Source organism: Pleurodeles waltl, chromosome 3_1 (genome assembly GCF_031143425.1).
Source record: "Pleurodeles waltl isolate 20211129_DDA chromosome 3_1, aPleWal1.hap1.20221129, whole genome shotgun sequence".
Taxonomy (NCBI): Eukaryota; Metazoa; Chordata; class Amphibia; order Caudata; family Salamandridae; genus Pleurodeles; species Pleurodeles waltl.
Window position 1 is genome coordinate 1,584,080,303 of NC_090440.1, and position 22,077 is coordinate 1,584,102,379.

At 43.5% G+C, this 22,077-nt stretch overlaps 1 protein-coding gene across 1 annotated transcript in view; it reads left to right on the top strand.

Annotated features, from left to right (window-relative positions):
* Window positions 1–22,077, top strand: part of CACNB4 (calcium voltage-gated channel auxiliary subunit beta 4) — a 613,027-nt gene that overhangs the window by 44,363 nt on the left and 546,587 nt on the right. The window lies entirely within an intron of this gene.

The following is a 22,077-nucleotide window of genomic DNA, read 5'->3' on the forward strand; positions in this document are numbered from 1 at the left end:
CGCCATATCATGCAGTTGAGAGAGCCATTTTGAATGTAGCCCCAAGTGTGCCAACAGATCCAGTTTCACTGAGTCAAATTCAGGTAGCCCCAAGTACACCTGGCAGTTCAGTGATGCAGTTGCCTGCAATTTATCCACCAGTTCCTGCTGTTAGTACACACCCAATTGTGAATCAGGTAATGTCAGGTACGAAAATTATTCAGATGGAGTCTACACCTAATATGACAGCACCCACACAAAATTTGAATCAGAGACAGACAATTCCTATGTATTCTCCAGTACCGACAACCCCAAATATTGCCCTAGATCAATCAGGACAGACTTTCAGTACACTACTAACAGGTCAAAGTGCAGGGATGATGATTCTGCAAAATCAGACAAATCTAACAGTACCCAAAGCATTGGTAGTTCCCATAACCATAGGTCTAGTTGTCCCACTGTATGATACAGGTCATACTGGAAGAAACCTACAGACCCTAAATCCCGTGTCTGCAGGAGTTTCACAGTGCGATCCCAGAGATCAGTGTATTCAACTAATTCTGAAATTGAAAGGTTAGCTACGTCTGTTCCAGCTTACTCACAAGAACAGATTATGAGAGTACCATGCAGTACCCCACAGAACATGACACAGGGAAACAATATCAGTTTGCAAAGATTTTCAGCACAACAGTTAAATGAGTGGTTAGATGATTTGAGTCAGAGAGGAGCAATAGGAGAGTAAATAACAGTACTACAACAGAAGAGACCCCAGAGAGAGACTGGACAGTGGATGTATCCAGATTAAATTTATAAATAAATGAATTAATTGAAGGAGCACTTGTGCTGAAAAGAGTGGAAACTTACAGTGCGCAAAGATGTCACAAACTGTAGAGGACTGACTTATGAGAAATTAGAAGACTTGGCTGAGAAATATGATGTGGATTTAGGGATATCAAAGCCCTTAAGAAGGAATTACAGATTAGAATTTAATTCCAAAGACATTGCAAACAAGAGATCACTTGGCATGAGAATGCACATTCAAGAATTGATTTTAAACATTCGGACATGAGGAGCATTAGATAAATATGAAGGTAGTTGAGCAAAGAAGAGATCAGATGAAAGCAAAGCAGAATTTTCTTTCAGCTGAAGCAAATCAAGGAGATGAGAGTGTAAAGAGGCTGCCAATGGGAGAGATACAGGTGGAGGGTATGTACATGTCCCACGGAGTAGAAATGACATATTGTCATTTACCAACGATTACCCAAGATTGAGGGAGAACCCTGTAGAATGGTACAAGCAAACAGATAGGGTTGCGAAACTTTCAAAATGCCTATGGGAAGACTTGAGTATATAATTTGACTTTGTGGTTCTAGTTAATTTGTGAGTTGTGTGCAAGCGGAGTGTGGATTGGCCAGCTCATGAACCGCTGAGGGATCCAATAACAGGTGCGCTGTCTGAAGAGGTGATGAAATGATATTATAAAGTGACTGAGTTTCTGAAGAACAAAGTTTCCCCAAAAGATGTTGATTGGCAAAGGATTGACAGGACAGCACAAGAAATGAAGGAGTTAATTCATTCTTATTATGAGAGATTGTTGCAGGATTTCAAACAGCACAGTGGGTCAGAAGCTATTGAGCCGAAAGACATGAGTAATTTTGTGTTTAGATTCGTGCAAAGATTGAAACCTGAAATTAGAATCATGATTCAGAATCATTTGATTTGCTGGCAGAATAAACCGTTTGATGAAGTGCTGCAGTACGCCAGGTACTGTGGTGATGATATTGAATTGAAGCAGAAAAAGTTAAAGGAGGAAGTGATGTTGATGCAAATTAAATATGTCCAGACAGGAACACAGAGTCTGCAAGTGATGGTGGATACTAGTGTGCAAGGTGTGCAATAGCAGGTTAACAATGTGCCTCAGTTCAGAGATAGAGGCTGTGGTGTTCGCATGCATCAGAGTGGTATTGTGATTGATGTTCACTCAAGGAAGAAACTGCTCCCATGTCATGCTTGCGGTCGTTTCGGGGATTGTAAGCAGGAGTGTCCGTACAGTAATGTAAATAATTTGGGACAGATTGGTGGTGTTGCTCAAATTGTGTATAATAGCCAAGTTCAAATGTGAAGAGTCCAAAGAACACAAATTCATAATGGGACTGTTCCTACTGGTTTACAACAGATGCAGGTCCCCCAATACATTCAAATCCCTCCGCACACTCCTGCAAGCCGCCTGTAGCATGCCTGTCCCCCTGCATTCTAACCCTCTGCATCCTGCCCCCTGCAGCCCTATGCTTCCTGCTCTTCTGCTGCTGCCTGGAGTCCAGCAAAGGCTGCAGGTGTGGAAAAAAGAGTAAACAGTAACAGCAGGAGGGTAAGATCTCAGTGAGTGACAAAAGTGACAAAGCGACAAAAAGTGGTGGCAGTGTTAGAGTGCTGCCCTAGTGGTTGAGCCCTGGAGATGCAGAGGCAGCCGTACTAGGTGCTGTATGGCTTATGTTTTTCATGGTATACCCCCCCACCTCCTCTGTGGACTATCTCTAAATCACTGCCACTACCAAGTAAAGCGACATGCTTCTAGCCTAACTGTGTCACCGCGTAATAGTGCAACAGTTCATTTGAGTTCTGAAGTTGAAGGTTGGTGATTCCAACATATGAAGCTATATTTGAAAAGGGCCTCAATGAGAACTTGCAACATTACTTCACAGAGCCAGTGTGATGGACAAGCAAGTGTCCCACCCTTGGAGGGGAAAAAGACAGGCACCTGCCTTGCAGGTGTGTCACTTGGAGAATAAGCAAGAATCTCTATCATACCTGGCCTATTTTATCAAAACCTGTCAGTGGCAAGAGGTTCTTATCAAACTCCAAGTAAAACAGGAAAGGGGCACTCTCAATAAGAGATTTGTGTATCACCATGGATCAAAAGATGAATGTGACAAGGGCAATGAACAGTGTTCAATCAGCCAGGTGGATAGAGGGTCACAGAATGAGATCAATGAGTGAAGGGTGCCTTGACATTATCCATCAGGGTGAGTTTGACCAAATATTCCATCTGCAGCAGTCAATAAGTGTTTGCTGCTGGGAGATGACCGTCTAGGAAATGAAATGGTGGGGGGGGAATGAAAAAGTAACTGTGAATAATGAAAATAAATGGGGGTGTTAGAAATGGTGTCTCTCGTTGGCAGTGGTCTGCACACTATCCAAGTAGGGACCCTCACTCCAGTAAGAGCAAGGGAGCCACACAACTAAGATAACCCCTACTCACCCCCTTGGTAGCCTGGCTCCAGCAGTCAGGCTTATCTCAGAGGCAATGTGTAAAGTATTTGCACACACACACACACACACACACACACACACACACACGCAGTGAAAGCACTACAAAAGGACTCCACACCAGTTTAGAACAATAGCCAATATGTATATGAATAAAACAAGACCAAAATGAAAAATCCAAAATACACAAGTCAAGATATCACTTTTTAAAAGTGTAAGAAGGTATTAATCAATAGGAATCTATGTATGTATCTCTTTAGCACAAAATACCTGGGATTTGTCAAAAACAAAGATGGTGCGGGCCACAGGGGAGGTGAGGTGCTGGAAGAGCAAAGCTAGGCCTCGGTTCCTTACTGCGCAGGGGAGGTGATGCGTCAATTCTTTCCTTGCAGGTGTGACGATGCGCTGGTTCCTTATTGGTAGGGGAGGTGATATGTCAGTTCTTGCCTGACAGGAAAGGTGATGCATTGATTTCTGGACATACAGCCCCAGTTCCTTTCTGCGGTGCAGTGTCAATGAATACTTGGTGCCCAGGGACAATGTGTGGAAAATCCAGAAGCGCTGTGTTGATGGGATCACAGTCAAACAGGTGCTGCGTTGATTCTGCAGCCGAGAGACAGGTGCTGCGTCGATTCTCCCGCCATGGGGCTGGCGCTGCATTGATTCATCAGCCACGAGACAAACACTGTCGATAGGCACTGCGTTGATTCTTCTGGCACGGTGCATTGATTTTCTCCTTCGGATCACCAGCAAGCACTTCCAAGGGCCCAGGGACTGGAGATGGCTCCACTTGGCAAGTTAGGACTCTCAGCAGAAGAGCCCAGGCACTAACAGATTAAGTATTTGGGGGCATATTTATACTCCGTTTGCGCCAAATTTGCGTCGTATTTTTCGACGCAAAATCGACGCAAAACTAACTCCATATTTATACTTTGGCGTTAGACGCGTCTAGCGCCAAAGTTCATGGAGTTAGCGTAATTTTTTTGCGTGAACACCTTCCTTGCGTTAATGATATGCAAGGTAGGCGTTCCCGTCTTAAAAAATGACTGCGATGCATACGCGTCGTATTTATACTCCCGGGCAAAAATGACGCCCGGGAGTGGGCGGGTCTAAAAAACCCGCATTTGCGCCGGATTTTAGCGCCTGGGTCAGGGCAGGCGTTAAGGGACCTGTGGGCTCAGAATGAGCCCAGAGGTGCCCTCCCCTGCCCCCAGGGACACCCCCTGCCACCCTTGCCCACCCCAGGAGGACACCCAAGGATGGAGGGACCCACCCCAGGGACATTAAGGTAAGTCCAGGTAAGTATTTTTTTATATTTTTTTTTGTGGCATAGGGGGGCCTGATTTGTGCCCCCCTACATGCCACTATGCCCAATGACCATGCCCATGGGACAGAAGTCCCCTGGGAATGGCCATTGGGCAAGGGGGCATGACTCCTGTCTTTGCTAAGACAGGAGTCATTTCAATGGGGGATGGGCGTCGTTAAAAAATGGCGTAAATCGGGTTGTGGCGATTTTTTTGCCTCAGCCTGACTTGCACCATTTGTGGACGCCCATACGCCATTTTCCCCCTACGCCGGCACTGCCTGGTGTACGTCGTTTTTTTTTAACGCACACCAGACAGCGCCGGCGGCTAACGCCGGCTAACGTCATTGAATAAATACTGCGCCCGCATGGCGCTTCAGAATGGCGTTAGCCGGCGCTAATTTTTTTGGCGCAAAACTGCATTAGCGCAGTTTTGCGTCAAAAAGTATAAATATGGGCCTTGGTGTCCCTGAGACTTCTTAACAGGAGGCAAGCTCAGCCTAAGCCCTTGGAGAACCTTTGGAAGCAGGATGTAGAAAGCCAAGTCCAGTCCTTTCACTCCCATGACAGAAGCAGCAGGCCAGCACAACTAAGCAACAGGCATGGTGGCAGTCCCTCATACAACATTCAGCTCTTATTCCTGGCAGAATTTCCACAGTCCAGAAGGATTCTAACTATGTGGTGTCAGAGGTCCAGTACTGGGTCCAGTAATGGGCATAGCCCATTTCAGTCCTTAATGGAGGCAAACTTCAAAGAGAATTCTTTGTAGTGCACAAAACCCTGCCTTTCCCTGCCCTGGCCCCAGACACACTACAGGGGGTTGAAGACTGCTTTGTGTGAGGAGAGGCACAGCCCTAACCAGGTATAAGTGTCATCTCCTCCCACCACTCTAGCTCAGGAAGACCCATAAACCTGGTGATGGGCCATCATGAATTGCAGGGCACACCTCAGCTCCCTTTGTGTGACTGTCTGGAGTGAATGCACAAACAGCCCATCTGTCACCTTAACCAGACGTGTATTCAGCAGACAGGGAGAGGCAAGAAATCTTTTACTTTCTAAAAGTGGCATTTTCAAACTTACAATTCAAAAACCAACTTCACCCAAAAAAAATATTTTTAAATTGTGAGTTCAGAGACCCCAAACTCCGTATTTCTCTCTGCTTCCAATGGGACATTACACTTAAAAGTTATTTCATGACAATCCCATGTTACCCTATGGGAGAGATAGGCCTTGAAATAGTGAAACACAAATTTAGCAGCGTTTCACCAAGACATGTAAAACACACCAGTACATGCCCTAACTTTTAAATATACTGCACCCTGCCCCGGGGCCGCCTGAAGCATACTTTAGTGGTGACTTACATGTTACTACTGAAGGTTTGGTCCTGGCAAGTGGGTGTGTTTGCCAAGTCAAAATGGCAGTTTAAGGCTGCATATGCAGACACTGAAGTGGCTAGTCTGAGACATGTTTAGAGGGCTACTTATGTCGGTGGCACAATCAGTGCTGCAGGCCCATTTGTAGCATTTGATTTACAGGCCCTGGGCACAAATAGTGCACCTCACTAGGGAATAACTAGTAAATCAAATATGCCAATCGTGGATAAACCAATCACCATTGCAGTTTAGACAGGGAGCACTTGCACTGGTCAGCAGTGGTAAAGTGCTCAGAGCCCTAAAGACAAATAAACAGATCTGAAAACATAGGAGTAAGAAGGCAAATAGTTTGGGGATAACCCTGCAAAAAGGGCCAGGTCCAACAGGGGGGAAATATGATGAAACTCAAGCCAGGGGTAGCCTTTCAGGAAGAAAGGAGGAGCCCTGCAGCCCCTGGTCTGTGTCTCTTTCCTCAGATCATAATCAGTTCTGCACCCCTCCATTGCAGATATACGCTTTCCATAGCCCAGGCAAAGCCAACTCAAAGGCTAGGTCAGTTGATGAATCTTCTCAGACAGCAGTAGTCACTGGGGAGGAAGGTAAGGAAGATCGTATGTTTGCAACTGTGGTGACAGAAAATGACCAGCAGTGGACCTTATCAGGTGGAGCAAATGAGGTGAAGCTGACAAATCATTAACTTGAATCCCCTGGGTCTTTGCTGCCAAGCCTCAGCGAAGTCAGAGGGATTAAGGCCCTAATTAAAACATTATTAGCCAACACCACGGCCAGCGGGTTACAGGCAGATAAATTGGATACGCCAATTAATGTACTACAAACCTTAGCTATCTTCACAATGGCAATTGATGTCAAATCGGAGCGATTAATTCAGCTAATAATGTGGGCACAATATTTTGCCAAGGACAAAGCAGTATGTTGCCAATGTGATTCAATAGATAAATTAGCTATGCTAACGGATGTCAATTCAGTCCTCGTACAGGGTAAGAAGGACGTGTTCACCATAAACTCTATGAGGAGAAATGGGAGTAAGGACACCAATGCAGAAGGTCCAGTGACTGAGATAACAAATTGCTCGGCCCTGGCAAATCCAACTTACCAGCAATGGAAAATATTGGCAAGCAATTGCCCATGTAATAAAGTCCTGCATGAGGCGTTTGGCAATCAAAGAACTCACTGCGCCCCCTTAATAAAGGCAAGAAAATCAGCACCAGAGGAGAAAAAAGATAACCAATCAGAAAGTACCTTAAAGGTAAATGAGAAAGAAAATGCAATGAATAAATGGTGTGTACTCTCCAGGAAAAGTTAAAAAGCGTCTTAAAAAAAAGAAATTGTTAAAAAAATGTGCCCATAGTTTAGACTCCATCACCCAGGATCTCAAACCCTTCCCAGTCTTCAAACAATGAGCCCTATGTAATGATAATCTGTATATTGACAGAAAAGAAAGAGGTTAAGTCAAAGTGCACAACCACAATCAAAGTACAAGACACTGGCTCATTAAGAGAAAAGTCACTGTTTGAACACACGGCTCTTTAACCAAAGCACAAAGCACAAACTAATGAGTCCCTTAAAGCCCCATTCAAGAATAATAGCTCTAGTTCAATAAAGGAACCATGTAAACGCATTAAAAGCATTATGTTACAACTAGAGTATGTCTTACGAGGAAAATGGGACATATCGAGCAGGCAGAACATTTCAAGATTGGCCTCACAACTTCTGGGTTTGCAAGAACTGGCATCAACGGATATTGAGTATGTGGCCTTTAAGGGTACATGGAAACAAACAAACACACCGAGATTAGCTTTAAGGAGGAGAGCATTGCCCACTGCTTCATAGACAAAAAGAGGCAACTATCTAAATGGGGTATTAATGTGTCCTTCAATCTTCTTGATAGATACTCCACAATACTCAATCCCCTCACCGGAGCCGCCACAGGTAAAATCTTCTAGGGTGAAGACCATAGTGTTAAAACTTGCTCTGTACCGAGGAACGCTTTGGGGGCACAGGAAGATGTGTCCCATGGAATGCACAGTTCTGTACATGTTAGAGAATATGCAAATGGTTCAAAAAGGCCATGGTTGGAAAGAAACACTCTTCAAACTGGGAGGAAGGGCACACACGCCTGAGGTCTGGAGAAGGACATTTCTTGAACGTCTAATAGGGAGTGGTTAGCGAGAATTTAAACCATTGTTCTGAACAGTAGCAAAACGTTGCAGGATTAATGATCCTGGTGATTAAAATTTGTTTTTGGGACGTGAGGGGGATCTCAGATCATGAGGACAAATTAAGAGAGTTGGCTGAATTAACAGAGTGATATAATCAGGAAACGTGGTGCATTGATATGGAGCCTCACCCTAACTATATTATCTCCGGAACCCCTGCCATCCCAGCGTGGAGGATGACAAGTAGTAAGGTGTCGATTCAAGTGAAAAAAGAACTGGTTGCCAATGCCTCTTCTATTTGGGCCGGTAAATGAGACATATTTTTTTATAAAAATTGAATTGGTCAAAAACCACACCAGTAAAGTGACTCAATCATTATCATCCAAAATATTTATTTGCATCTTTTAATTTAACTGCATGGAAGCAGGAGTCAGCAGGAACTTTGATGGAACTTTTAGAAGACCTAAGGTTAGGATTTCCAAAGGCGTGAGTACTGGTTGGAGGGGATTTGAACTCAAATCTTCTTTGGAATAGCAACCAGGAGGAGTGGAGAGATAGAGAGGATGCATACTGCATTATTCCGCAAGTGATTTCCCTGGATCAGAAGAAGGAGAAATTCAGAGAGCCTAGAGGCTTTAAGGATGCATTGTCTGAATGGCAGAGTAAAAACAGATAGTCCAGCAGCATATATACACATTTCCCCCTCCGGACTAGCTACTCTGCATTACCTATAGTCATTAATAGAGCACTTCCACAAAATAGATACTTTTAGGTAAATCTGAAAATCTCCAGTGACCATGCAGCAATCTCATGTAAGATGACTATGATCATGAAAAGGTACCATACGATTAACTGCATTGGTAAGCAAGAATACATTGCTACGCCAACATAAATACCTTGGAGGATAGAACAGACTGAAATAAACAAAATGAATCAAGACCTGGGTGTGAGGAGTGAGTCAATGAACACAAGTAGGAAAAGGAAGCAATAAAAAGTTGGATCAAGTTGGTCGAATCTCTGCAAAACAACTTGGGAGATGACCCTGGAGAAGGTCCAGACTCTGATTATTTTAGTTTGGTGCACACTACTGATAAAAAGAATGGAACCTAAGAAAAGAACTAAATAAAACCCTCTGCCGCCTCAGTAAAAATTACTCAGATATGAAGAGCATGAAAGAAAATGTCAAAACACTGAGGCGTGCTCACAGGAAACATAATATACCGATAAATGTATTGCTGAAGAGCTGAACTGGGTGAAACTCCAAGCAGCTCTCAAGAATAAGCACTTAGGAAATTGTGGGGCATGGTAATCAAGCTTGTACTGCTCAACATTTCTAGAGGCTGCAACATCTCTTGCACAGTCCAACAAGCCTAGAGGCAGTGACATGTCTGCCCAGATAAAGCAATTGTACCTCACCTCATCGAGGCAAACTACTCCAATCTGCCAAGTGGGAAGTCAAATACACATGGGAATCTGGCGGCATGACACCTAGACCAATCTGCCGTAACCACTGCTGGGCATCAAAATGAGACCCAAGTCCCTTGTCCAGACACAATCAATGGGCAACAAAATAAGTCACAAATCACCCGCCTTGCAGACGCTCCAGGACTACTGGCATCGAAGTGATAAATTATGGCTGAACGAAATACAGGTGGGAAAGGCACTGAGGTCAATGAGAGCAACAGGTGCACCCCGACCAAATGGCTTTCCTGCGGCCCTCTTAAAAGAAGATCTTACCACCTGGTCCAGAGGACGAAATTTGTTTCATACTGCCAGAAACTGAAAACAACACGAAGTGGTACCATGAAATAACTCCTTGGGGAGAAATTTGAGGAGCAAAGCACAGTGTGGGGCTCCTCCCTGGCTACCTCAATTGGTGTGCTCTGTGTGGAGCACATAATACTCAATAATGTGCTGCATAAAAGTACAGGAAAACAGCGAATAAATTCTGCAAGGACAATTTCAGCGGAGCAGAATCTCCTGGAACTAAGAGACAAATTGCATGGTAGTTGGGCAGTAGACCATTGCACCCCAAGAGCACTGGCAGAATTCTTGTGCCTGCCTCTTTCTAACCATCAAATATATTCACTCATGAGATTGCGCTTTGGCCTTATCCTACTAAGGTGCTTTTGGTTTGGCCTCAAGAAGGATGAAAATAAAAAAGCAAGAAGATGGTGTGATCTAGCAGAGGAGTCACTTATGCACATGATCTGTATATGTGAAGGCTTAAAAACCCTGAGGTGCCAATGGCTTCACCCAATGTTTCAAATCCTAAACATGAGGACTTGCAGGGCAGCTGCATTAACCTGCATCTTAGGTGAATCTAGCCAGCTAACAGGCCGTTTGTTAAAGTTTATGAAAGAAGCAACCACAATCCAAAATGTTCACTAATGGCTTTAAAGGTAACTGAAGCGAGTTTGCTCATTAAACAAAGCACAAAGCACTTTCTATCCATATGGATCTGCTGGAGCATTTTTATCCTCCACAGGAATCCTCAGGAATCAATGCTCATCAAGGTCAATGGTTCTTTGGACCCTGCATAGGATGTGGTAGAACCAGTAACATAATTTTTTATTCCAAACAATTTCTTTACACAGTAGGGCCGATGTGGCCATACAAGGAACCACTCCAGTCAGAAATAAAATTAAAGGGGTTTTATTACAATCTTGAACTTAAAGTCTTGTAGACAATTCTCAAGACAAAATTATAAAGATACAGTATCACCAGGGGCTGACCAAGGCGATGGATTAGGTTAAGATGAACTAACATTAAAAGAACAAGGCATTCAATAAAGATAACACAAAACAAAAAAAAGAATGTGATGAACAGAAAACAAGCATTGCTCAGATTTGACTAGCATGTAGTCAGTTCAAATCATCAAAGTTCAATTTGGCTGGGCCCAGGGAAACCCTACAATTTATCCAGTCAATGAAAAACATGTGTGGGCAGACCACATGTGGGCAGAAAGAACGAAAAGGGACAAAAATAATTAGCAAAAACTAATCTTGGACATCAGGTCACTAAGTAAGGTGGGCTAAAAGTAAATAATGGAGGGAAGCATCAGCAAGTCAGAAGCTCACTAAACAAGGTGGGCTAAAAGTAAATAAAAGAGTCTTTCTCTTTGGGCTAGGGAGAACATTTCTAAGTCTGAGGAAAGCATTTCAAAGGGATGGGGCCAGAGGTGAAGGTACCTCTTCAAGAGGCATAGCATTCCGGGTACAGGAATTTGAACATTTTTCCTTTGATTAAAGTCCAACTGGTCATCGATATTTTAAAGTTCATGCAGCAATCTGATTAGTCAGGGTAACAGTTCATTTGATGTTGACAGGGCATCATCCAATAGAAATCGATCATACGACTCAAAGCTGTAACATTTGCATTCCTTCCCAGGTCTGCCATGAGAATAGCATCTATCCATGTAGCTTCATGCAAGATTGAAACAAATGTCTTAATTGTTAGTCCACAATCCAGAATGTTCCACATTGAAGGTCAAACTGTATAACTTTACATGTATGAAACAATAGGGATATATTACCAAAGCTAGTCTTCTCATGGGAACAAAGTCTGAAAGAAAGTTCATGTTAAGGAAATGACTTTGCATTTTCTGCACGATCATGGAACTAGGGCATAGTAGGCCTCTCTCAGGCTAAAGCAAGTCAACTAATACAGCACATTTATTCCTCAAATAGAACACATTTTAATACGCGAATTGTTAATTCTTTATTAATAATTCTTCATCAGCATTTAGATTTCAATAACTTTAAACACAATAACCTTGTCAATACATTTCTATTAGTATAGCGCAGAACTGCATTTTCTCTTTATTGCACGCATGTTGAAATCATTAAAGATTAGAAATTCAATTTTGTTTCAATACAGACTAAGGCCCTCATCCTGACCTTGGCGGGCGGCGGAGGCCGCCCGCCAAAGTCCCGCCGTCAGGTTACCGTTCCACGGTCGAAAGACCGCAGCGGTAATTCTGACATTCCCGCTGGGCTGGCGGGCGGCCGCCTTCAGGCCGCCCGCCAGCCCAGCGGGAAAGAGGCTTCCACGATGAAGCCGGCTCGGAATCGAGCCGGCGGAGTGGAAGCTGTGCGACGGGTGCAGTTGCACCCGTCGCGTATTTCACTGTCTGCGCAGCAGACAGTGAAATACATTTAGGGGCCCTCTTACGGGGGCCCCTGCAGTGCCCATGCCAGTGGCATGGGCACTGCAGGGGCCCCCAGGGGCCCCGCGACCCCCCCTACCGCCATCCGGTTCCCGGCGGGCGGACCGCCGGGAACTGGATGGCGGTAGGGGGGGTCGGAATCCCCTCGGCGGCGCAGCAAGCTGCGCCGCCTTGGAGGATTCCAAGGGGCAGCGGAAAACCGGTGGGAGACCGCCGGTTTTCCTGCACTGACCGCGGCCAAAGCGCTGCGGTCAGAATGCCCTGCGGGGCACCGCCGGTCTGTCGGCGGTGCTCCCGCCGACCCTGGCCCCGGCGGTCTAAGACCGCCGGGGTTAGAATCACCCCCTAATAGTCTAGAGTCTAAATTTCATCATAGTATCAGTTTAATCCTTTACACATTTAATTTAGTGTTAAAACCACCTATGTTGAAGTCCTAGTCTAAACAAATGCACACTAAAAATGGCTTCTCAGTACATCACTTTACGAGCAAACTATTACTCCTTTGATTAACGTAATGTATAAACTGTCATGTAGAGATGATCATTGTGAAATGAGGGACAATTCTAAGAGTTTGGTTATATCAGTGGCCCAGTCGGGTCGGCATTGCTAGTCCAGAATAAATTAAGGGTAAAAACAAAGAGGACTCAGATGGCGAGAAGAAAATGAACTAGACTGGTACAATGGTAAAGATTTTGGTGGGGTTTGTTGGAACATTTGAGCATGATGCACCTTTGCCCCTATTGATGCTCGAGGTCCCACATGGTTTGCAATATAGGCGAAAGGCCTATAGTGGATTCCTCTGTGAGTATTAGAAATTATGGGTTTATGGAGTTTGCATTTATTATGTTGCAATTTTATTTTATTATGGTTTGAGTAATGAATGTATAAATTGTCCTGTTTGAAACAATACTTTTAAACGTTCTTTTTTTATCTTACATGTGCGCTGAGATGTAATGATTTCAATTAATCATTCATCAATAACATTTCTGTTCTGTACTGTTCTACAGCTGATGACTCACAGCTCACAACTTACTGGAGTGCACACTCTCATAATAGACAAATGTAACTACATCCACGCACTTACTACCAAACCAGCTTGATCTAGCCATCAGAATGACTACCTAAATGAATTCTTACATCTTTTCACTGGCTCTTTGTAAATCACAGTTTCTCCTGTCCAGAACCCAAGTTGTTTACTTAAACGTACATACTGAATCTCTGTATAGAGGCTCCAATCAAGCCATGGCAGAATAAGCCACATAGACACACTTGAAATAAAATATTTGAAGGAGTTGGTAACGTGTTCCACAGTCAACTTGTTTTCTCCATTAGGGAGTGCAGCTGTACATTTTCAGGTTCTCTCGAGTCAGGAAGTAAATCGACAACCTTTTTCAAACACCTTTGAATGTATTCAGATCTACTGCTCTGGCAAAATAATGTTTTATTCACGAATGAGAAGCCGAATAGTTAGACTTGATGCTGGTAAGATGCTTATTCAGATAACAAATCACATTAGTTAATTTGTGACTTTATGGTTTTAATGTTTAAATTAACCAAGCAGTGCAAAAAAAAAATTTGAAAGCGCAAATTTGAGAGTGCTCTTAACTCATTTTCCTAAAATCATTTTATAATGTTCACAATACAATGATAAATTCTCCTTAGTTACGATCATCACTTATGATTCTTGATTAAACTTGTCGGAACCTAACATTTATCTCAAATTCAATATATCTTGAGGAAGAGTTTGGTGTCTAGGTTGAATCCGAGAGATTTGGCATTTGTAGCTTTCAACCTGAGCCAGGTTTGCACTGTATCTTGTTTGTTGTTCTTGGCAAATAGCAGGAATTCTGTCTTGGTTGGGTTGAGGGTCAGGTAGGCACTGGGCATCCTCATCTGATTGTGTCTGAGATGCTTGGTGCCTAAAGCAGAGGAGAATTTAAAGTAGAGTTGTGTATCATCAGTGTATTGGTGAGTCTTAATGCTGTTATCTGTGAGTAGAGCATCAAGTGGTTTCACGTAGATGTTGAAGCTGAGATGTAACAGTAAGGAGCCCTGAGGGACTCCACATGTGATAGGGATCTTTGGTGACCTAGAGGTGCCCATGTGAACAGATTGGTGTCAGGAGGAAAGATGGGAGGAGAATCAGTGGACAACATTGCAAGTGAATCCTATTTACAACTCGAGAGTGCATATGAGGGTGGAATGGTCGACTGTGTCACAGGGGGCTGAGAGGCCCAGCAATATGAGGAGGCAGGTGTCATCTTTATCTGTGGTCAAGGCATCATATACAATGTGTAAGTTGGCAGTCTCCATATTGCAGCATGATCTGCAGCCAGACTGGTAGTTGTGCAGGAGATGGATAGCATTGATATGATCTTGGAGTAGAACATAGACTGTTTTTTCAATGATCTTGCTGATGACTGTTAGGTGAGTGACAGGCCAGTAGTTGGCGGGGTCATCAGGGTCTAGAGTATCTTTTTTTAAGGGTGAGAAGATCTGGTCAGTGTTGAGAACTTCTTGAAAGATGCCTTAAGTGAGGGAGGTTTTGAAAATGTTAAGTAGGAGTACGGGAACATCCCAGAGATAGCTTTGATGAAGGACAATGGTAAGACATCATCTCCATAAGGAGTGGCTTGGAGGGAGCTTAATATGTCAGCCAGATCTGGGAGGGATAGGTCTTTAAAATTTGACCATTCATGAATTATTTGAGAAAAAGCTGGGTTTGAGAGATGAAGCAGGCTTGGTATTGTCAATGTGCTGTTGGATCTTCTGTATTTTTTACTGAAGAAGAGGTTGATAACATTGCACTTTTTGTGGAGTGAAGAATAGGTGAATCTGGCAGGGAGTTGATGCATTGCTTTATTGTCTAGAAAAGCATTCTGCTCCTGTTGGTGGCGTCACTGATGGTGATGGCATAGTACTTTGTTTTGACTGATGTGGTGAGCTATCTATGTGTTGTGCCAAAGGGGCTTCAGGAATCTAGAGGTCATCAGGACTTCTGTTTTGATTCCATTTCCTTTCCGGTCTGTGAATGGATGTTTGTTGTCAGCAAGGTTGTTAGAATACTAGGACGCTGAAGGCTTAGGCTTGCCCTTATGAGTTGTAATTGGCGCAAGGACTGTCACATAGTTTTCCAAGAAATTGTTGAAGTTGTTTAGAAGGGTGGTGGCAGCAGATGTGGAGTTGATGAGATGAGAGATGACTTCATGCATTAGGTTGTCTGAGAAGAAGCCTTTGAACGAGCTCAAGGTTTGGTATTCTCTTTTATATCGATCTTATTTTGTTGGTCGTACGCTGAGCAGTGAGATAGGAATGGCAGAGTGGTCAGTCAAGTCCATGGGTGGTTTGTATTGCACTGATGGTCATGTTGAGAAGACAAGACTCAAGATGTGGCCTTTGGAGTGTGTTGGTTGTGTGACATGCTGCAACACAATGAGTGTATTGATGGGACTGCAGATGATGCCTGTTGTTTTTTTGAGCTTGCATTGTTCTGTGAGTTTGAAGTCACCCAAGAGAGTGGTATAGCCATGGCGGATGGATGAGGTGGTGAGGAGATTAGAGAATTAATTAAAGAAGCATTTGTTCTGCCCAGGAGGCCTGTAAAGGAGGTTGGATTTGGAAGTCTGATTTACAGTGAGAGGGAAATTTCATGTCTTATCAGCCACTCCATGGAGTTGAGTGTTGCTTGCTTACCTAGGATACAGGGTCAAGAGGACTTATGAATGACAGCAAGGCCTCCACCCTTTCTTATGTGTGCGGTCCACACAATAGAAGAAGCATATCTAGAATATGTGAAGATGTGGGGGTGAACCATGTTACTGTGATGTGGGCATCAAGCTTGTGATAGGTGATGAGGTCCCTGATTTCTGTTGTGTGGAGTACCGCAAAGTGAGCATTAATGAGCATGAGTCAGAATGTATATTATGTTGTTTGAGGGGGTTTGTAGTTAGTGGGATGTGTATGAGTTTGTATCTATGTGTTCTGCGAATGCTATGTGAGTGTCTGGGTTATATCTGGCTACATCTGGGTGTGATCGTGTGGATTGGCAGTACGGTGCGCTGAGTGATGCACATGATTTATCATCCTACCTTGTAGGCTTCACAGTCCCGACAGGCAATTGCCCCTGTTCGTGTCCACAATTTTCTGTGATGCCTGGGCAGTGGGTCATCCCAAAGAGTTGATTGAAGTAAGGAGAAGGCAGGACGTGATGTCATTTCATGTGTGCCTGGATGATGGGAAATGCTGTGATGTCACTTCCAATGCAGATGGATAAGAAAATGCAATGATGTCACTTCTTGTGCCAGTGGATGATGGGAAATGAAGTCCTCTTGTTTGTCTTCTTTTAAGTTTAAAGATGATTTTGATGGGGCAATGTTGATGTCTCTTCTTGTGCAAAAGGAATATGGGAAATTTAAATTTCATCAGAATAACCGTCCATTTCTCTAGCTTCAGTTAAATTGTGTTTAAATAAATATGGACCACAAACACAAGAAGTATGGGGTTTATTTGTTAGACGGAACCGCTGGTAACAGATTTACCTAGGGCTCTGCAGTCTCATGCTATGAATAACGTATTGAGTGCTGCTTAAAGCTTTGTGATGAGGGGAATTTCCTTTACGGACTAGGTGGTCTCACTCACTATATAGTGTCTTGCTTCATCATATGACCACCTAGCCCCACCCAGGTAGGACAGTGCCACCTGGGGGGACTCAACCTCACTGTTAAAAGAACAGGAGGGAGTGCAGAAATTCAAATTATCTGGAAACATATGGGATCTAGCTATGCTAGGGAAAATATAAAAACACCTAGTCAGTCACCTGTGTAATAGTATTATTTTATTCGTGGTGACCGCTGGTGAGCTTAAGAACAGAAGATGGGACACCTATATGAGAATAAAGACTCACAGGGTCACCTATCTAGTAGTTACTGGCCAACATGTTTCTGCCCACTGCAAAGAGACAAAGGAGGTCTGGGGGAATTCTTCAGGGCCTGGGATCCCTCAGTGTCATGCACTACAGAAGCAATAACAAGAGGCTACTCCAATAGGAGAAGTTCAAATGTTGTAGAAATAGAGGGCCTACCTGTGGGAAGCTACCCTATGGAGGCCTAAAAGAGACAAAATTGATAGCACATATTACGTATCAGTGATACACAGCAATCCACAGCACACAAGGAAGTGACACAGCAAACACAAAGTCATGCAATATCAATGTGAGAAATACGTGTAAAGGGATAAAGAAGGTCTCTTACCCTAATCCTGAAGGGCCTTTGGAGCACTGATGTTAAAGTCTGGTCCATTATATGAAAAAGCTTGACAGACCTTTAGCAGATCACTCCTATAGCTAAGATGGTAGTCTACATATCATTCTGAAGATGAACAGTCATTTTGACTGTGTCATGGACCACTTGCAGTGGTCTGGTTTTCTTGCACTTTAAGGCTTTCAGAGATTCTCTCTGCTTCTTTTTATGTGGACGAGTACCTACTAGTATGTGTGTGTATGTGTGTGTGTGTGTGCGCATGTATGTGCATGCTTTGTATACAGCTAAATCATGGATGTCCTTTCCCGGTTCTGATTTAATATTTCCGCAGTTTGCCTCACAAGGTTTCATGACTTTTTCTCCATACTTAAATTAGAACTCCTTTGTGTTTTTCTTCTTACTCATTGTCTTCTATGAGTGTCTCACAGCACTTTAGCCTATAGTTTCTCTTATTGCACAGGCTCCTTTATGGTCCAGTTATGATTACCATTCCAAGCATTTGCTTGGGTTAAGGATGTGCTTTCTCACAGTGAGACTAGATCATTATTTGCCCCAGTTCTACACCATTCATTAAGGCACCACATATATGTCGGTGTCCTGGGGTTTTTGGATAAGAGTTCAGAGTCATCCTTACTTAACACTTCTCACCAGCCGGACCTTGTCATACCTCTAACCCACTGTCTGGTTAGAATGCTACCCCATCACTCAGGTCAATCCTTAGTCAGCATTTACCATCTTACTTGTCTTCCATACATGAGTTTTCAGTTAATACACTCACATTTGTTCAGGTACCTTTCCTACCGGGACTATTGCCCATCTCTTCCTGTTAGTCTCCTCTCCTCTCTGCTGCCATCTTGGAGCCATAACTTTCTGCTACTACTGACACACTATGAGGTGACTCTCCTTTCACCATCACTTTGTTTGGATGTAGGTGGGAGGAAAGGTAAACGTTTGGATTCTTTTCACTTTTTCTGATTCTAGTTGACTTATTTTGCATGTGTGTGTGTGTAATAATCTGAGCCCAATGCTGTCCAGCAAGTAAAGTTGCTGTGCTGCGTTGTGTGAATGAGAGTAGAAAAACACCATATCTACTAAGGTGTTGTGCTGTTCTTCTCGCTCCCTACGTTGGTGCATGTATGGCTGTCATGTGCCATAGTGTAAGGGTGTCTGTTTCGTGGTAGGCAACGCTTTTGTAAAGGGAAGAGTCCCTTACAGTGGAAAAACTATGCTTTAAGGCATTTACTACTTTGGATGTGTTCCGTAGAATGCCGGATTTTGAGCAAGTCCCTGTCTACAATTCTTTGTAGATAGGGATGTGCATCAAACCCATGGGTGCTCCATGGGAATGCCCATACTCCCCCCATGGAACATCCCCTTTGATGCAAACTAATGCAAGGTCAGAGCACTGCTCAATTTTGCATTACTTTTGATTACAATCCACCGAAGATGCGAATTGTGCTGGATTGTAAATCCCATCACATCACTTTGTGTCTAGTTTGAGTTAAAAAAGTAACCGAAACCCGCTACAAAGTGTTTCTAAATCTGTGCCCCGGTGTTTTCCCCACAATGTTTCATGATGATTGTTGCATGTAATGGAATGAAACTACCTAATTTCTTGTTCCACTGAGACTCACGTACATCCTCTGTATTTTCCTACAGGTGAGTCAAAGATTCCCAAACATCTTGGAGATATTTGCCTATGTAAACGACAACATATTTGTTGCCAACATATGGACAGGGGTACAAGAGCCAAATAGCCTTTTCGTGGGATGTAGGAATTTTCCCTTGTTCATCTCTTGTGTGTTGTTCTCACCTGCCCGGCTTCGTCTATTGTGTGACTCAATGGTTGATGCTCCCGTTAGGGCATGTGTAACTAGGAAGTGGCAGTAGGATGTGGAAGTAGGTGCCACGTCATTCTTCACCATGCGGGTTCGGTAAAATCGTAGTGAGTGGCAGAGCATGATGAACTGTCATGTGACAACAGTTGGCCCAAGTGCTGCTTCTCTTTCTGGAGGAATGAGTGACTTCAGAGCTCTATTCATAGCGACTCTCCCAGTAGGGAATTTCTGATTAAAGGTGCACCAGTTATTTCTTTGCTTTGCAAAAGTAATCTTGTACCTCTCTTTCTGAATAATATATATTTCCTGCAGAGGGTCTCTATCTGTTCCCCGTAATAGCATTGGCAGAGCAAACCCTGGAAGCATGCTTGGAAACTGGAGGCCTATCAGGCTCTTCGGCCATTGTCTCCGTTGTTCACTCTTCTTTCTGCTCTCTTTGTTAAAGCCCATACCCTTGGCCAATGAACGCCTCCTTCAGACTACACCTCGACGGGCAGGGCTTTCTTCTACTCCTTTTGTATTACAAGAGATGTCAAGCAGCTGAAAACACTGGCCAGGCTTCCCTGCACTTGTCAGATAAGAGACTGGAGTAAATATAGCCCCTTGAAGATGGTGACATAGGCGCTACATTCTCAGAGCTGAAGATATGGCCTAAGTGGGCTGACTGAGAACGATTCCATGGGTAAAATGTGCAATGTATGTTTCATGTAAGAAAAACTTTATAATGTAAAGTGCAATAACTGATAATAACTGATGGTTCCTAGGGCGTTTTATGTCTCTGGGGGACCGTAGACTAATTTATGTGGATTTGTTTGTGACAGTTTCATGCTTCCTAGGGGAACTTTGTGGTTTATGTATGGACAGCCTAATAGCCTTCTTGATAAGGTTGTAGTTACATTTTGCGACTCGCAGTGCAGTTTCGTAACTTATGGTGCAATATGTTGCCATTAAAAATTGACATTTTATGTGTTTCTATATTTAATTTGTAGCATGAGATCAATTTATTGATTATTTGGGAGACATGAAGTTGCTGATATGGTGGTCATTTCATACTGAAATAAGGGCAGTTCAAGCATAAGCACGACTTTGAATTATGGCGGGTGAGTCACGTTCTGTTATGAGGGAAATTTTTAAAGTCGGATTGATTTAATAACTTTGAGGTCATTTGATGCATACTAGGTCATAGTGAACTTTCTGCAATGATTAGTACTGAATGCTAATCATTGAAACTATTTATTTTAGATTACAAGGTACTTCCTGGTGGCACAAGGACTTTTTCAGGATGATTTTGTGACACATGGCGGTTGGTACCTCTTGGAGGAGAGAAAGATTTCCAGTGGTTTATTTCGGAGAAAATTCATGGCATAATTGGAAATAATTCAACAGGAAAATTAAATCTAGAAGTGGCCCATTCGAGCATTAATTTTTTACAACTGTTTTGAAGTAGATGCCTTTCTAAAATTCCGCTTGGTAGATATTTCTTTTAAACTTAGTGTTAGACCTGACAGCCCTTAGGGTGGTCACCCCTAACTTTTTGCCTGCCTCCCTCCACTATTTGGATACCGTTGTTGCTGATTTTAAGACTCTGCACACTTTACCACTGCTAACCAGTGCTAAAGTGCATATGCTCTCTCCCTTTAAACATGCTAACATTGGATCTTACCCAAATGGATTATTTAATTTACTTATAAGTCCCTTGTAAAGTTCACTATATGTGCCCAGGGCCTGTAGATTAAATGGTACCAGTGGGCCTGCAGCACTGATTGTGCCACCCAATTAAGTAGCCCCTTAACCACGTCTCAGGTCTGCCATTGCAAGACCTGTGTGTGCAGTTTCACTGCCAATTTGACTTGGCATTTAAAAGTACTTGCCAAACCTATAACTCCCCTTTTTCTACACATACGTCACTCCTAAGGTAGGCCCTAGGTACCCCAGAGGGAAGGGTGCTGTGTAGAGCAAAGGTAGGACATGTACCTGTGTAGTTTACATGTCCTGGTAGTGTAAAACTCCCAAATTCGTTTTTACACTGATGTGAGGCCTGTTCCCTTCATAGGCTAACATTAGGGGTACCCTCATATACTGTTTGAGTGGTAGCTGCTGATCTGAAAGGAGTAGGGAAGTCATATTTAGTATGGCCAGAATGGTATTACAAAATCCTGCTGACTGGTGAAGTTGGATTTAATATTACTATTTTAGAAATGCCACTTTTAGAAAGTGAGCATTTCTCTGGACTTAAATCCTTCTGTGCTTTTCACTCCACGTCAGGCTAGGTTCAGTTGATAGCTCCTTTGTGCATTCACTCAGACAAACCCCATACACTGGATGCTCAGCCTCTCTTGCATACATCTGCATTTTGAATGGGTCTTCCTGGGCTGGGAGGGTGGAGGGCCTGACACTTAGATGTCAAAGGACAGTAGCCTGTCCTCACACAAAGGACTGCCACACCCGTTACTGGGACTGTGGCAGACAGGACTGAACTGAAAAGGGACCTTGTGCACTTCTAAGCCACTCTTTGAAGTCTCCCCCACTTCAAAGACACATTTGGGTATTTAAACAGGGCCTCTGCCACTACCAACTCAGACACTTCCTGGAGAAGAGAACCTGAACTAGAACCTGCAACCTGCCAAGAAGAACTGCCTGGATGCCCAAAGGACTCATCTGACTGCTTTCTGTGAAGGACTGCTGCCTTGCTGTTGCCCTGCTGCCTTGCTTCT